Source organism: Lasioglossum baleicum, chromosome 8 (genome assembly GCF_051020765.1).
Source record: "Lasioglossum baleicum chromosome 8, iyLasBale1, whole genome shotgun sequence".
NCBI lineage: Eukaryota > Metazoa > Arthropoda > Insecta > Hymenoptera > Halictidae > Lasioglossum > Lasioglossum baleicum.
The window spans coordinates 9,265,991-9,280,031 of NC_134936.1; the positions used below are offsets into that span (position 1 = coordinate 9,265,991).

Below are 14,041 nucleotides of genomic sequence, written 5' to 3' on the forward strand. Positions count from 1 at the left end.
ATTATTGCGAACTCCAACACTCTATACATACATAGTATTGACTATTTTAATGGGTCGTTACAAACATTCAAAAAGAAATTACGCAGGATTAATAGTTCAAATAGTTTTTTTTTCTTTTTATGCATGTCCTTTCTTAGTAATTTATGTTAAGTCTTTGTTCTATTGTAAACATTTGTGTAAATGGACCTCGGTCCGTTCATAATAAATAATAATAATAATAATAACAGTTATTCGATGAGAGAAATTTATTTCGATTGCCAATAACAGTTATTCGATGCAATAAATTTATTTCGATCGTTCGTAACAGTTATCAATGAGAGAAATTCATTTCGATCGTTCGTAACAGTTACGGATGAAGAAAATTTGTAATAGTTATTATTAATAGTGCAACTTTCAAATGGCAGACGATCAATTATTTCATGAATGTTTTATTCGTAAAATTAATTGCTACAATCAAAATTTAATGTGACAAACAAACAGATTTCGTGTTGTTCTTATGGTCTGACGACTCGTCTGAGATCACGAATCTTTTCGTGATATGAAAATGAGCGCATTTTCCATTTTTCTTTTATTATTTATGTAATCACTTATCGTAAATAAATATCTCTTATGTTTATGTTAACTACACACTGCATAGTAACATACGTGAAACTTCTTTTAGTTCTTATTTCATAAATTTATGAAGTACGGACTATAATAGTCAAAACTATAGTGGTGTCTGAATATTTTCGTGACCGACTGTATAAATGTATTTCTATCCGTAACAAGGAGGACCCAATTTTTTGGACACTAATAACTGTTATTTGTAACCAAAAAGTATAAAAATCGATATTTTTTAATCATTTTGTTCTTCAAATTTTTTTCTTTATATTTTGTCTACCTACATTATCTTAAATTTCAATACTAATCATCTTTTTATTAATGATTATTATCGTAGAAAATTTTAGAATAACTGTTATCTTTGGTCCCTGATTAGAGAACCAGTTCTAATTTCATACTTGACATTCCTTGACCGACCATACTGCTAAATCGAGACGCAACTTTTCGAACGAACAAATTGCATATCGTGATTAGAAACAGAGTGCACATGTTTCCCGACGAGAGCTCTTGGGCGTTTAATTAAAATTGTATCGCGAAATAATTACCTCCAAAACCGTGGCCAATTTAATAAGAAACTTTCCGCGGAAAGTTTTGTTAATTAACGCGATCATAAATGATAGTAGGTAAGTTGGCGGAGCTCCTTGAGAGGCTTTCACAGAATTAGTTTCTTTCGCGACGAGTGCTAGGCTTGAAATCTGTTTTCCCTCTGGAAGCACAAAATATTACCAGACGCGTCGATTCATTATTCCAATAATTTCAGAATATTGAAAGTCACAATATTCGTTTTTTTTTTTTAGCCGAAAAAGGATATTACGAAATTCCATTATTGATTTTATGCATTTACTATACCCCGGGGTATCCGAAATGCAATAGCAGAAAAACATTGATGAATATTCAATGCGCTTTCGATTCAGTTTCCCGTCCGTGAAGTTATTTAATTGAATAAGTAAAGTTCTACTTAATTCTTGTTTTCATTGAAGAGCCAGGAGATATTCTCGAATATACGCTAGGTGACTTTCGTTTCAAGTTACAAACTTATTTAAATGGATAAACGGAGAAGTTGACGAACAAATTCATTCGGAAATGAAGGAGAAGCATGTAGAATATTATGTATTTGTTGAAAGAGCAGTTATTTTATAAAATACTTGAATCAGAGCTAAACTAACGGTTTTTTCAACGAATACATAATATTCTACATGCTTTTCCTTCTTTTCCGAATGAATTTGCTCGTCAACTTCTTCGCTTTTATTTAATATTCTCGAACCAGAGCTAAACTAACTCTTTTTTGATATTGATTTTAGTAGGACAATTTATGTACAGGACCGTACTTTTTATAGGGGCACTTGGAGGAAGTGATAGAACGATAGTAGCTTGGGTAATATTACATAATATTATAACAATTCCTTTTGCCGCACATGCCATTCAATTTTTTAACAAAAATAACTGATGAAACTCGAGATACAGAGTAACTTCTAATCCACGAATATTCGCACGCATATTATACGCATAAATCTGCTTGTTTAACGATTACAAGAACTCCTTTTGCCAATGATGCTGTCGAGCATCCTCATTGCAAAAACAAGTTCTGCAACGAGCTGTTGTTACGAGCGAATGTAGCCGTGTTTCGCATTGAACGATACTAACAAGCATTCTAAGAACATGAAATACGCGAGCGAGTAAAAGAAGAGTCCACGTTACGACAGGAACAATAAAAACCGTTCTGAGGAGTGGTGAAATTATTGCCGGACGAGTCAACCACGCTGTTCATAACTCCTCGTTAACCGAGTCAGACAGATTTTTACCTTCTTACTGACCTCTGTGCTCTCGTTCGCGGAACTGCAACGGGAAGCATCTCTCGTTGCAACATTTGAGGGTTACTAGCCCCGGGTTCCTGTAAAAATTCTTAATTAGATGCAATCTGTTGTCCATGGGAGAAAGGTACAGAAACTACATGATCCTCTAGTTGGGTAGCGAATACATTCGTTTGGTACTGTGTAACTCGAAAGATTTTCATAATTTAATGATAACTGCGGTTTTTATGCATTCATAACAAAATTAGTAGTCGAAACTTGAAACAGTGAAATATTCAACACTAAGTCTACCACTGCCGGTGAAATGAGCAATTTTATACTTTTCATTGTATAACTAGAGGGGAGTTGTGTTGCTCGCTCGCTTCGTTTAGTTTTTCCCGAATTTTCATATTTTCGGGCAACTTTTCCAATTTTTTAAAATCTAAAAACCTGATTCGGACTACAACGAACATTTAAAAAAAAAAATTAGCCAAATCGGATTTTTATTATATAGATTATTGAAATTATGAAGTTCCATACATGGAAATTGATTCGATCAATTTTTTCATTCAAGCACATATTGTAATTAAGATTACACGAGATCTAGATAAATAGAGCATTGTCATTTTTATAAGCTAAAACCTTTTAATCGCTCTTAGAGGTCGGTATGTTTGATGTTGAGAATATATCATAATAATCATTTTCAACTTATTCAAATGATTAGGAATCGAAATCAATTTTTATTTGTCTCCTCTTTGTTGCAATCAGTCCACGAGATTTTTATTCTGCATAATAATCCGCAGTCCAGTGACAAGGATTTGATTTTTACATTATTTAACACGAAAACGATTAACAACGATGATTAAAATCAATACACACTACGACGGAGGTTTGTACCTTATGAAATCATGACAGCAACTGTCTACAAAACGAGAACATACTTCATACAACATACATCATAATTAGACTGCGAATCTTTCTGCAAAATTAGAATTTTATGCATTAATTGTAAGACATAGGAACCAAGTAGGCATTTATTTCTCTTTTTAGTGGTTTTATTAACATGTTCGCTACCATCGCCACAAATATGTGACATCCATAATCAGACAGTTCACTTAAAAACAGTCAAAAATTAATATTACGCACTTCGTTGTTTAAAGTCATAGTAGAATGCATAATTGTCAGAGAATCTGTGACTTCCTTCTGCTAAACTGTTTTAATAATTCAAAATTGGGTACGTTGCATTTAATAAAACTTTCGAACAAGGAAGGTAAGCAACGAAACAAATGCTGGTAGCTAACGTGTTAAGTTGTAAGGGTGGATTTATTTATAGTGGAGCTGCGAGAATATCGATAATAGCGGCGCGGTGAAAAGAAACCAACATACAAATTCTTCTTTGTTTTTCTTTTTTTCACTATAAATCCACCCTAAGAAATGTATTGATACTCTTAGATTCTTGTAATCTCTTTGTTGTTTGAAATTACACCCACTATTGTCATAAATGCATAAAATCGAAGTTGATGAACTTGGGTACTTCACATGGTGTACGAATAAAAAATACAATACTGAAGACTTACGTAGAATTTTGAAAACGACTTTTTTCCGACTTCTTGAGCCAAATACGCGTCACAAAATCCTTCGATGATGATCCGTGCGTAGGGTCTGCGGCCCTCGGGTCGAATAACCTACTCCATTATTTATTCCCATCTTTCTCGGGTCCACGATTCGAGATCCTCCCTTTGTTCTGGGAACAAGCAACTGCGCGCCGTTAATTTAGTCCCGACTAGACGCGGAGGAGCGGAGTAGGTGGAAACGCAGGAACGGTAATGAAAAAGTATGCGCCCGGGTCGGGGAGCTGACCGGCTCGACTTCCGTTTCGCGTACGCGGGCCAATGCTGGGTCGCCAATATTTTTCAATTACCAGTCGACCCGAGTTTATTTAGTTTGCGTACAATTGCCACGACCTGCCCCTCTTCCTGCCACCGTCTCCGCCAAATTAGCTGCATTCGAAGAAAAACTATTCGAGTGTCGATGACAACGAATGAAATATGTTTATCTAAGGTCTTGGGCTTTTGTCTCATTTATCTGTGATTTATCTTAAATTTCAATAATAATCAACTTTTTACTAATGATTTTTGTCGTAGATATATATAATTTTAGATTTTTAGAATTTTAGAGTTTAGAAAATTTAGAATAACTGTTATTTTTGATCCCTGGTTCTAATTGGTTGATACAACAATTTGATTGGCAGAACGATAAACGTAGAGCATTGTTGCTCGTTCAAGATGACTTAAATATAAAATTTATACCACGAACAAGAGAAACGAAAACAGATTTATTAACCAAATAACGCAGTACAATAATATTCAACGAAAACGTGTCAATGATTTCGCATTTTTAACACAGTGGATATCTTACAGACCATATATTTATTGTAAAATTGCATGTATAATATTAACATTATTTTCAAACATAAATTTAAGACGCTATAGCTAATTCATTTTATTTAACAAACAACGAAAAACAATGAGACACGCTACATTACTTTGAAACGTGTTTATTAATTCTTCATTAAAAACTGATCACAAATTCTACACTGTATACACATGTCCAATAAAATGCATTAATTACAAGATCGTATTGATATGACTAATATTACATTTAAAAAGCAACAGTAAGCCCTTCACAATGCATTTTGTTTAACAAACGTCGAAAAATGTTAGCTACACTGAACTATCCAGATATTTTCGAGATTGAATTATTTATCGGTGCACAGGTTAACAGAATACCAGCAATACCGTATAAAATTGGCTGCTTTCAGCATCGACTTTGATTAAAATACTTCGTCAGCATCTCAATACTTTGAGGCATCGTTCTATTCGATGAACACGCGAAGTTAATACCCCTTTTCCGAATGGTATGCCTTTGGCCGACGCAGCTCGAGCGAAACTGGAATTGCGTATTGCCGCTGTAATGAGTTACTCGCAAAATAGAAAAGCAATTTTGACTGGTACCCTCCTCGGATGGGAGCGCTTTCACTCGACGAGAACTCAGTCGCGGCGGCCGGAAGAAATAAGTTGGCGGAGAGGCCAAATCGCTTTCGTATGCGGAACGATAGATTGAAACTCGTTCTCCTGACCGCCTATCATTTAATATATCGCTGACGACGAAAACGCGTCTCTTCCTATTCACGATCACCGAATGTTGCAATTCTCACCGATTTTTGCAAGCCCTTCAGTCAACACTTTTTAGAATTCAGCCCCTCAGCCACGAGAAATTTTATTCAAACATGTTCCATCCATTTCTTTCGTAGAAGCGACTGACGTTAATAGCAATTGTTACAGACTTGATAATGAAGCTCACACCTTGCTACAATCTAGTAAATTTCATAATCAATAAATTAATATTTAATCGCATTCATTTCGTGACAATAAATTTTAAGTTTTCATTTTGAGCCATTTACTTGACATTTTGTTTCAGTCATTAATTTCTTCATGTACAAATTAAATGAAATTCAGTGTAACAAAAATACATTTCTTAATCTATCGTTTGTGTAGATTTAACAATGAATTTTCGTAAAAATTTTGTTGAAATATGTCAAAATGAATCTATTGTTTCACTCAAGGAACGATCGATTTAATATTTGTATAGTTCAGTTTATTTATAAACCCGTTATTTATTTGTTCGTTATATCGTTCAATTTCTAGCCTGAATGTTTCTCAATTGACGTGTGATATTTAAATAGAATATACGTGTTTTTCTTTGTGCTCATAGATGTGTTAATTCAATGTGTTAATAAAAGTTCAATAAGTTAATTTGTTTAATTAAATACATCATCTAATAAATTTAATACAGTTCCTGGGATGATAATCACGTTGATGGTAATATTCTTCATCAATGTGTAGAATGGCACGAGAAATAATTTATCATTTGTATAAGTTTGACAATGAAAAAATTTTTGAACAATATTTATAAATTATATATATATTTATAAACAATATTTTTCTTCAATGTATAAAATAGTCATAAGAATCACATGACGTATCTAAGACGTCTTTATACGTCGAATCGATACAAAGTCGAACGGAATCAGATATTTGAAGGAGAAATTAAGCACAGGAAATAAAAATTGAATTTACAACAAGGGGATGTATTCGCCAAGTAACCGATTGAACACGGAACATTAAAAATGTATGCTTTTGAGAATTTTAATAAGTCGAAAATAATGTAACGTCATTCTTAAATTTGTTTAATATCTTCACAGTTTTCTCGTCTCTTCATTTTTGTCGTATATGCCTAAAACCCGCAGTCTATTAATTAAAGAGAGGTAAATCTCGTCGATCTCGAAAGTTCGGTATTTTCCTGACAACACGGCTCGCGCAAGGAACACTGGGATGTAGTTTCGCAGGGTAACAACGTAGCGAACCGAAGGCAGTAAGATGAAACACGGGCCCTTTCGTGGACCGTGAACGAAAATCCAAACAAGATGACTCTAAATAAAGCAGCCCGTTGCCCGCTAGCTCGTGCCACGGAATTATTTGCGAAGAGCAATTTCGACCCGGTTTCCAATCAAGACACACACCACGATGAACTCAAACAGAACGTTATCAAACGAGATGGTACCTTGAGCATTGACTGCCAGGTATCACAGAATCATTTTTTCCTGGCAGAACGAGGACTGTAATGAAATTCTTGGCGACCTCTTCGTCGTCTGTGTGAATTAAAATTGCACGGCGCGGCGCCACAGTGGAGTATTTGACCCGAAAAGCTGGCCAAAATTATTGCAACGTTATTTATGGTCTCAAGGTCATAATATTATATATCGTTGAATTCATCTTAAGATCAGCTACAACATTATGAAATAAAAAATACATTTTAACATTTAAAAAATCAAAGTGACCTTGATTAATTGTTGTGAAAAACATATTTTCGAAATTTCATATATCGAAGTTTGTAGATGTCGGAACACTGTTCAACTTTTGTTGAAACCATTTTTTTAAACAAAATTATTTTATTTGCTTTTATTAGTGGAAAGGGCCAAGCTATTGATAGAGCACGGAGCTAATGTTAATGCTAAAGATGATTACGGAAGAACGCCACTAGATGATGCTATTGTAAAGCAAGATATAGAAATGGTTATACTGTTTTTATCTAATGGAGCTGATCTAAACGAAGATCTTAAGGTACTATATGTATAAGAATCATCATGACCACGAAATACCAGTTATTGACTTACTTAAAAAGCACATATTTCTATCGAAAGTTCTTTGATTTTGGCACAGATTTCTTCGTTTTGGCCCACTGTGCGGCGGTTCGACGTAAAAATTCAACTGACCGAGATGTCGAATAATATGTATATCGTCATCCAAGAGTTCATCGAGCTCGACAGGGAGGCTTTAAAAGTTTCAGGATTAAATGTTCCTCGAATTAGACTTTCTGTTGCAGCGTAACTATGTTACAGTTATTGAATTTCTCGAACTTGCAATCATATTAGTGTCTCGACTATATTTGGCGGGATTTCGGTGAAGCTGTAACGTTTCAGTACTGCAGTCAAGCTGTTTGCAGAAGTTCCCGGAGATTCTTGATAAAACATATTCGGTTTCGGGTGAATTAAAACTTTGACAGATCTAGTTTGGCGTTTCAAGTTTCGTTGTGTTTCTGATAACATTGTGCTGAAACGTTTGATACAATAGAAAATACATGGAGCTGAAATGAGATTAAAGATTCATTTAGTCGTGAGCAATTTGAAATGTTACGAGACAACCTGGATATTTAAAATGCCTTCAATCGATATCTTGAAAATAGCATTGTTTAGTGTGAAGAAATATTTACACAGAATAGAATGGTCAATTAATCTTTTTTCAAGACTGATTACTATTTCCGTAACATGCTCGTAAATTAATTCTAAATTAATTCGTAAATTAATTTTATAATTTTCAGATTACAAAATCATGAGAAATATGGAATTCATAACTTTTATTTGTATTTTCAATCCCAATTTTTTAAGTACCTTATAATTTGATTTCCAAAAATTATTTGATTCGGCTTATTACAAAAATGGTTTAATTTCTCAGTGTCAAAAAAGAATGGTAGAACAAATAAAAACATTGTCTGAACAATGATGACATAATTGTGATTTATTTCTTGACAATATCACGAACAAATTCAGAGCAAATAAATTTACCATGAATCACGGAAATGTGCAAACAGATATCTATCGGAACGTGTTTATTGAAATTTTGGGAAATTGTATCCTATCGATATTTAATTAACTTGATTGTAATTTAATTAAAGATTATAATTAAAATCATTTCGTATGATAGCAGTAGAAATGAAATTATTCGTAGATTTCAATTGATTGTATTTCATCGAAGTTTCGCGCGTTATTTTTCATAATTAATTCAATCTGTAGACGGAATAAATTACGTTATGTGCAATTTAATGAAATGTAGTTCTCTTATTAGTACCAGAATTATTTGCACTGCAATTGACATTCGCGTTTTCATAATCGCCCATTCGCACGAAAAACGTGATGCAATAAAACACTACCTAGAAACGCGTATTGTTAACAATATTGCTATTGAAAAATGTAATTCATCAACAAGCTAACATTTTATTTTTATGTTTCTTCTTCTTTTTGTTAAGGATGAGCATTAACCCGACTCGCAATAAAACACTACACAGAAACGCGTGTTGTTAATAACATTGTTATCGAAAAACTTTAATTCATCAAGAAGCTGAACTACAAAATACGTAACTCTTTATTTTCACGTTTCTTCCACAATTTACTCAGTTTAATTATAACTTTGTGGAAAATGCGACGAAAGGAAATCGCGAAGAACTTGTTCTTATTCTGGTTTAATGGAAAACGAAATTACTCGAACAAAACTAAATTATTGTGCTGGATAAAATAGTCAGGAAAATGTCTAATTAAGTTGTCCAGCAGAATAACTGTATAGGGTAACTGTACCGATTACTGCGGTATCATGCGTTTACATTTACCCTATAAAACGAAATTACTCGAACAACACCAGACGAAATAAATTATTGTGCTGCACAGAATAATTAGAAAAATATCTGATTACTTTGTCCAGCACAGTAGCTGTATATTCCAAGAGAACCGCATTAAAATTAAACACTTAATCCAAAAGGGGCGCGTTACGGCCGACCGGTATTGAACGAAACGACACACGAGCGGGCTTATTCGGGGCTACGAAACGGCATAATGACGGTTGGAAACTTGTTCGCGAGACGCTAGAGCAATTTCCGAGCGAAGAGAGGACTCGTCGTCCCGAGTGGAAGCTTTCGAACAGTTCGTGGCCGGAAGAAATAAGTTGGCGTGCCAGCCAAATCGCGCCGCGAATGCATAACGATCACCGTGCGTCCCATTGTGCTAGCTAGAGAATCCATTCGTGGGGTCCTATTGTGGCGCAGTCAGCTTCCTCCGGGACCCGGTGTCCCTTCCTGCGAGGTGTTGCCGTGCTCCTGGAAATAGCCTGGCGCCACTAACGTGTTCCGGAGCTGTAAAGACACCTGCGACAGAGTGGACCGTGCGAGAGAAAGTATTTATACGGTGTTGACGCGAGAACCGGTAGACCCCAGCTCGGTTTTTGACGTCGCGTCTCCTAAACACACCACTTTTCGTCCCAGTGAAATTAATGGGGCTCGTTGGATGCGGATCTGGCCGGTTCTGGTCTGTTTACTTCCACTCCCAGTACTCCTACAGCTACAGACTATCTATCCGGGTCGCCTGCAAGTTGACGTGCTCTTTTTTTCTGCAGTGCAGCTCGGTGGTCGAGAGGGCAGGCGATTTTGGAAGGTGGTCAGTTTTCACGTTCTAACAGAACTTTGTGTTTTGACTTTACCTGAAAGATGGGTTGAATTTTCTTTCTTGGAGAACCACGGTTTTTGTATTTACGATGGAATTGAATGAATGAAACTTTTAAAATAGTAGAGGATTTGGTACGTTGTAATTAAATATTGTCTTCAAAGTTTTGTAGTCTGTGAAAGTTGTAGTTTATGTACAGTGACTCCCACAAATATTCGGACACTCTTAATTTGAACTTTTTTGGGAAGCTAGAGCAATGTATTTACTACAGAATGTGAAAAGAATTTTTTTCGAAAATTGCAATTGGTCGGAATTGTAGAGAAAATAGTAAAAGTTGCATTTTACAACTATTTTATGTGGGCCTATATCGAAAATTTAAAGAATACGTTTTGTAGATCTTTGTGAATGGAACATATTCTGAAAATTTCGTCAAAATCGGTCGACGTTGCAATGAGCTACAAACGTTTGAAGATGGTAAAAATTGCAGATTTTCACGATTTTCGGCCTATAACTACAGATCCTTACATCTTTCAATGCCTGTCGCTTTTTTCCGCATCAACCGATTTCGATGAAACTTTCACAGTATATAGAATTGACACAGATCTACAAAACGTATGTTTTAAATTTTCAATATAGGCCCACATTAAAAAGTTGTAAAACGCAACTTTGTATACAATTCCGACCAATTGAAATTTTCAAAAAAAATTCTTTTCACATCCTGTAGTAAACTAATTGCTCTAGCTTCCCAAAAAAGTTCGAATCGTATAGTCCAATTTAAAAAAAGGTATTGGCTTTTTAAGAGTGTCCGAATATTTGTGGGAGTCACTGTATTTATACGACAGAATTGAATGGATGAAAATTAAAATAGTAGGGGATTAATGTGATTTGGTACGTTCTAATTGAATATTGTCTTCAAAGCTTCTTGAAAAGTGGTTTGAACATTTTTACTGTAGACAACATACAGTGATCAAATTATTAGAGCCACAGTTTATTCATTCACGACAGAATTAAATGGATGAAACTTAAAATAATAGGGGATTCATGTGATTTAGTACGTTCTAATTGAACATTGTCTTCAAAGCTTCTTGAAAACTTGTTCAAACATATTTGCTGTAGTCTGTGATAAAATTATTAGAGCCACAGTTTATTCATTTACGACAGAATTGAATGGATGAAAATTAAAATAGTAGGGGATTCATGTGATTTGATACGTTCAAATTGAACATTGCCTTCAAAGCTTCTTAAAAACTTGTTCAAACATTTTTGTTGTAATCGGTGATCAAGTTATTAGAGCCACAGTTTATTCATTTACGACAGAATTGAATGAATGAAAATTAAAATAATAGAAACATTGAAAGAATTTAAACATCCGTTCGGATTATCGAGGTTCTACATAAACGTCAATTAAAGTAAAGATGATCGAAATTGTATTGCAAAATGTTACGAATATTACGGTAAAAGTTTCATAGAAAAATCGAAACAAGGAATGTTTGTCACTGGATTAGTATTTACAAGTTTAACGGTGCATCGATAATTCATAATTGCTGTTCTAGATCTTAATTATTTAATCCAATTTCTCTCAAAGGTTTTAAATCATTCGGTGACTTCACAGTTACGTCAAAATATTTTTATTCATCCTTTGCGCACCCCGATAAATTCTTTTCATTTAATTAAATACCTGTGTATAATTTTTACTCGTCCCATTTCGCATCATATGTTTTGTTGTGAACTGTCCCGCTGTATGATTTCCTCTATGAGCATTCCTCTTCTATTGTTCCATTATTGTCGTAATTGTTCCATTATTCTCTTCGAACGTTTTTATTATACTCCGTCATAACAAGTATTCAAGAAATGCGTTCGCCTCTTTGACAGGGAATAATTTGCACGAGTATGAAAAAAGGTAAATGATGGAATTCTCGACAGTTTTTAAAATTAAAAGAAAATAAAGCAATAAATACTCTGTATTTCTGCAGCAGAAAAACGATCAAAGTGATCAAAGTAATTTCACAAATGTTATAATACATCTGATGCAATGAAAGAGAAAAATTAGATAAATAATTAAAAAATAATTTTCTCCAAATATATCCTATAATTTTATACGAATTTTAATGTTAAAAATAGTCCACTAATGTGTTCAATGCAGGTCGAACTAATTAAATTCTGTTGATTTTCTAATAGTTTCACATATTTGTAATTATACACCTCATGATAATCAAAATTTAATAACGAATACCTGTATTATAGCTCGACAAGTACTCGACAGTAATTGTTTCCGAGAGAGTTACTAACAAACCCCCCAATAGAATTATATCGACCAAATTGTGTTCTGTTATACGCGAACGCATTCGGCTATATGTATTCGCAAAAATATGACGCATTTTAGCGCGAGTAACGATCGCATTCGTTACCGAAAAAATATCGCCAGCATAAAAGTGACAAAAGCCACTTACTCATCTCGCAAAATATGATAGCACAATAATGTACCCTCGTACATTTTATCTGTCCACGCACCGCCTGTAAAAAATGCGCTAATAACCATTCCGCATAATTTAATTATACAGCGCGAATAATAATTTTATTTTTGGTTGATTTAAATTATCCAATGTCGGGAATTATTAATCAGGTATACGTCAGCGGGGCTTAGAGCTTGTTGCGCGGTGCGACTCGGAAGAATCTCGCGCGACGAAGATTTATCTTCCGGGCTGTCAAGACAGGTATTAATTAGTCGACGCATGCTAAGTATTTAATTGCGGGTGGTTTCGCACACCGGGCGAAACGAGGCAGCTTACGACACGCGGGGAGTAGTGTTGTTGCTGGCAGTGATTTCCGCCCACTGGTGGATGTGCGGGTTTCCAAGTGAAGTGGAACCCCAACCCTGGTCGAGGCTCTCGTTCGCATCCGTATTTGCGTAGCTTTTATCCACTCGCCGACTTGGGCCACGGTTCGCATCGCTTAAAAACGACCAGAGCAAAGTCTGTTATGAGCAACGATGATCTCTTCAATTATCCATTTTGTTCGCTAACTCGATGCGCTGAGTGGTTTCAATGAACCCGCCTCGTAGCCGCGCGAGTACTTTCGAAACAGAGATTTCGATTTCCGCGGTAAACCAGCGTACTATTCACTGATCCCCGTTACATAATATTCGGACATTCCTACACCGAGTAGCTTCCTCTAAAGAAACTCGCCGCAAAATTGTTGTTACAGTTTATTTTTACATTAACACCTTCTGCGCATCGAGAAGAGAATAAGTTTGAAAGGAACCACATGGACCGTTTATTTTGAAAGTGGTACAAGTCCATTTTTAAAAAAAACTGAGATATCACATAATTTGTGATTAATTTAGTATAAACTGTTTATTTATAACTAGTTTATATTTAATATCTTAAAAAATGCCAATGTTTTGTTCAATTTAAAATTGGCCAATAAAACATAGGTGGCGCGGTCACGTGGTTACCACACCACAGGTTTACTATGATGTCATAAAACAATGTAGACAAATAAATTTATTTTACACGAAATGAAACGAGAGAATTTCGTTTCAACAAAAAATCTACAAAACGCAATTCAAAACGGGTAAGAGAAAATATGTTGGATGAGATTTTGCAAAAGTGCACCGTATACTATTTATACAGGATGTCCCAAAATTCCTGAACATCCCGGAAATGGGAGGTTCCTGAGACCATTTGAAGCGACATTTTCCTTTGCAAAAATGTTATCCGCGGCTTTGTTTAGGAGTTATTAACGAAAAACACGGACCAATCAGAACGCGACCTAGACGCGAGTTGCCACAGTCGACCAATAGACAGTTGGCGCGCCGGGCAAC

General features: G+C 35.0%; 1 protein-coding gene across 4 annotated transcripts in view; it reads left to right on the top strand.

The window, feature by feature from the left end:
* The window catches only part of Pgant9 (polypeptide N-acetylgalactosaminyltransferase 9), a 498,492-nt gene that overhangs the window by 330,443 nt on the left and 154,008 nt on the right, over positions 1 to 14,041 (top strand). The gene's annotated exons all lie outside the window — the stretch shown is intronic.